The sequence below is a fragment of the Schistocerca gregaria genome, unplaced genomic scaffold (assembly GCF_023897955.1).
Source record: "Schistocerca gregaria isolate iqSchGreg1 unplaced genomic scaffold, iqSchGreg1.2 ptg000699l, whole genome shotgun sequence".
In the NCBI taxonomy this organism is placed as follows: Eukaryota; Metazoa; Arthropoda; class Insecta; order Orthoptera; family Acrididae; genus Schistocerca; species Schistocerca gregaria.
Genome location: NW_026062078.1, coordinates 29,595 through 33,537, shown reverse-complemented (window position 1 = coordinate 33,537; position 3,943 = coordinate 29,595). Strand labels below are relative to the sequence as shown.

The 3,943-nt window shown below is 56.4% G+C and overlaps 2 non-coding genes across 2 annotated transcripts; both read left to right on the top strand.

The window, feature by feature from the left end:
• The first annotated feature begins 1,223 nt into the window (after positions 1–1,223).
• Positions 1,224–3,116, top strand: LOC126320054 (small subunit ribosomal RNA). The gene has a single exon (XR_007557823.1). It is a non-coding gene; the product is annotated as a small subunit ribosomal RNA (ribosomal RNA).
• Positions 3,117–3,487: 371 nt separating this feature from the next.
• LOC126320058 (5.8S ribosomal RNA) lies at positions 3,488–3,642 on the top strand. Its single transcript, XR_007557827.1, has one exon. It is a non-coding gene; the product is annotated as a 5.8S ribosomal RNA (ribosomal RNA).
• Positions 3,643–3,943: the final 301 nt, after the last annotated feature.

Below are 3,943 nucleotides of genomic sequence, written 5' to 3'. Positions count from 1 at the left end.
TGACGCGTGTATTCCGACTTTGTCGTATTGCCTCACACAAAGTGCTACCCTGGTGGACCGCGTTCCATATCTGGGACATGCCGCAGATGCCGGTTGACAGTGGATCGCGGAAGGGACATCGCATACGTGCGCGGGCCACCTTCCACGTGTTCTCTTCTGCACATGTCGCAGTGTGTATGTGGTCTGATGTAGCGTGTCGTGACACATGACATCCTGGCATGCAAGAATTGTTGAATTCGCAAATGTAGGTGGACATCTACGTTTACTGCCCAAGATACGCAAATGAACTGGAAATCCGTTGTTGAGCGGTTGTTCACGCTGGAGGTGAATCTGTGATGGCGACGATCGGTACAGCTATTAACCGGTTGTTTCAGCGGTACCCGCCACATCCACACACGTGACTAGGCCCATGTGGGTATGAAGCGATACGCGGCGGTGGCTTGGTGGGACTGTTCCCGGCCGGTGAAGGGGGGCCGCCCGGCGTGTTGGCCGCGCGCTGCGTGGGCGCACGCGCAACAGGCGGCTGGTGGGGGGCGCCGAGTGGCAGGAGCGCCAGCCGACGGGCCCGGCAGGCGGCGCAGCTACGCTGCGGCGCACCCTGCACGCGGCGCCTGGCGGCCAAAGTTGGTTCAGCCGAGCCCGGTGCGAAGCGCGGTGGACATCTGCAGTGTGCTGGTCTGATTGAGGACTGTGTGCGTTGAGGATGCGCCGCCGCCTGGCACTCGGCGCCGCGACGCCGTCTGCTGCTCGGTCGCCCCAGCGGTTCTCGCAGGTGGTTTGTATCGCAGTTGTGCGGACGTGTTGGCGCGTGCGCTGTGCTGGGAGAGTTCGCTTCTGCACCCAAGTGGGGCTTTGCCCTTGTGTGGCGCTGGCGTTGGAGCTGCCGGTCACCATAGGTGGCGCGTGTTGTCTCCCGCCGGCAATGCCACGACAGCACGCTCCCGGGCCTCTGTCGGCAGCGGCAAGCTCAGTTGGGAGCAAGGGTGTTCTCACTAAAACCGTCTACTCGCCTAACTCCGGGCGATTGCGCCTCTCTCGAAACCGACCAAGTACCTAGGACGGCGCTGCGCGCCGCCGGGACCTGAGAGGGTTTCGAGGTGTATCGTGCAGGGGAGCTCGGCCTCCTCCTGTTTGCAGAATAATTGAGCGGACGCTTGCGTGTTCGCGCGGGCCCCCGGGACACACTCCCGGGCGGCCGGCTGCTCAGCTCTAGTTGACGCAGCTCCCTGGTTGATCCTGCCAGTAGTCATATGCTTGTCTCAAAGATTAAGCCATGCATGTCTCAGTACAAGCCGCATTAAGGTGAAACCGCGAATGGCTCATTAAATCAGTTATGGTTCCTTAGATCGTACCCACGTTACTTGGATAACTGTGGTAATTCTAGAGCTAATACATGCAAACAGAGTCCCGACCAGAGATGGAAGGGACGCTTTTATTAGATCAAAACCAATCGGATTGGCTTGTCTGGTCCGTTTGCCTTGGTGACTCTGAATAACTTTGGGCTGATCGCACGGTCCTCGTACCGGCGACGCATCTTTCAAATGTCTGCCTTATCAACTGTCGATGGTAGGTTCTGCGCCTACCATGGTTGTAACGGGTAACGGGGAATCAGGGTTCGATTCCGGAGAGGGAGCCTGAGAAACGGCTACCACATCCAAGGAAGGCAGCAGGCGCGCAAATTACCCACTCCCGGCACGGGGAGGTAGTGACGAAAAATAACGATACGGGACTCATCCGAGGCCCCGTAATCGGAATGAGTACACTTTAAATCCTTTAACGAGTATCTATTGGAGGGCAAGTCTGGTGCCAGCAGCCGCGGTAATTCCAGCTCCAATAGCGTATATTAAAGTTGTTGCGGTTAAAAAGCTCGTAGTTGGATTTGTGTCCCACGCTGTTGGTTCACCGCCCGTCGGTGTTTAACTGGCATGTATCGTGGGACGTCCTGCCGGTGGGGCGAGCCGAAGGGGTGCTTTCGCGTCCCGAGGCGGACCCCGTTTAAATCCTACCAGGGTGCTCTTTGTTGAGTGTCTCGGTGGGCCGGCACGTTTACTTTGAACAAATTAGAGTGCTTAAAGCAGGCAAGCCCGCCTGAATACTGTGTGCATGGAATAATGGAATAGGACCTCGGTTCTATTTTGTTGGTTTTCGGAACCCGAGGTAATGATTAATAGGGACAGGCGGGGGCATTCGTATTGCGACGTTAGAGGTGAAATTCTTGGATCGTCGCAAGACGAACAGAAGCGAAAGCATTTGCCAAGTATGTTTTCATTAATCAAGAACGAAAGTTAGAGGTTCGAAGGCGATCAGATACCGCCCTAGTTCTAACCATAAACGATGCCAGCCAGCGATCCGCCGCAGTTCCTCCGATGACTCGGCGGGCAGCCTCCGGGAAACCAAAGCTTTTGGGTTCCGGGGGAAGTATGGTTGCAAAGCTGAAACTTAAAGGAATTGACGGAAGGGCACCACCAGGAGTGGAGCCTGCGGCTTAATTTGACTCAACACGGGAAACCTCACCAGGCCCGGACACCGGAAGGATTGACAGATTGATAGCTCTTTCTTGATTCGGTGGGTGGTGGTGCATGGCCGTTCTTAGTTGGTGGAGCGATTTGTCTGGTTAATTCCGATAACGAACGAGACTCTAGCCTGCTAACTAGTCGCGTGACATCCTTCGTGCTGTCAGCGATTACTTTTCTTCTTAGAGGGACAGGCGGCTTCTAGCCGCACGAGATTGAGCAATAACAGGTCTGTGATGCCCTTAGATGTTCTGGGCCGCACGCGCGCTACACTGAAGGAATCAGCGTGTCTTCCTAGGCCGAAAGGTCGGGGTAACCCGCTGAACCTCCTTCGTGCTAGGGATTGGGGCTTGCAATTGTTCCCCATGAACGAGGAATTCCCAGTAAGCGCGAGTCATAAGCTCGCGTTGATTACGTCCCTGCCCTTTGTACACACCGCCCGTCGCTACTACCGATTGAATGATTTAGTGAGGTCTTCGGACTGGTACGCGGCATCGACTCTGTCGTTGCCGATGCTACCGGAAAGATGACCAAACTTGATCATTTAGAGGAAGTAAAAGTCGTAACAAGGTTTCCGTAGGTGAACCTGCGGAAGGATCATTACCGACTAGACTGCATGTCTTTCGATGTGCGTGTCGTGTCGCGCAACACGCTACCTGTACGGCAGTGGCCGTGCGCCGCGTGCGGAACCACGCGTGCCTCTCAAAACTAGCGGAAGTGTTGTTGTTGTTGTTGTTGTGTGGTACGAGCGCTGAAGCTCTGGAGCGGCTGGCCTGCGGTACCTGGCGCCTGGCGCCGGTTTTGAATGACGTTCGCCCGAGTGCCTGTCCGCTCCGGTGTGGAGCCGTACGACGCCCATCGGCTGTGAGGCCGTTGGACACAAAAAAAATAGTGGAACAGGGGCCGTCAGACGCCTCAGTCCCGCAAATGCTACTGTCTTGAAAGAGACAGTGGGAGACTGAAAAGGAAAAGATCACCCAGGACGGTGGATCACTCGGCTCGTGGGTCGATGAAGAACGCAGCAAATTGCGCGTCGACATGTGAACTGCAGGACACATGAACATCGACGTTTCGAACGCACATTGCGGTCCATGGATTCCGTTCCCGGGCCACGTCTGGCTGAGGGTCGGCTACGTATACTGAAGCGCGCGGCGTTTGTCCCGCTTCGGAGACGTGGGAGTGTCGTGGTCGCCTGTGTGGCCGGCCGCGTCTCCTTAAACGTGCGATGCGCGCCCGTCGCCTGGCGGTTCGCATACCGGTACTTTCTCGGTAGCGTGCACAGCCGGCTGGCGGTGTGGCGTGCGACACCTCGTACAACGACCTCAGAGCAGGCGAGACTACCCGCTGAATTTAAGCATATTACTAAGCGGAGGAAAAGAAACTAACAAGGATTCCCCCAGTAGCGGCGAGCGAACAGGGAAGAGTCCAGC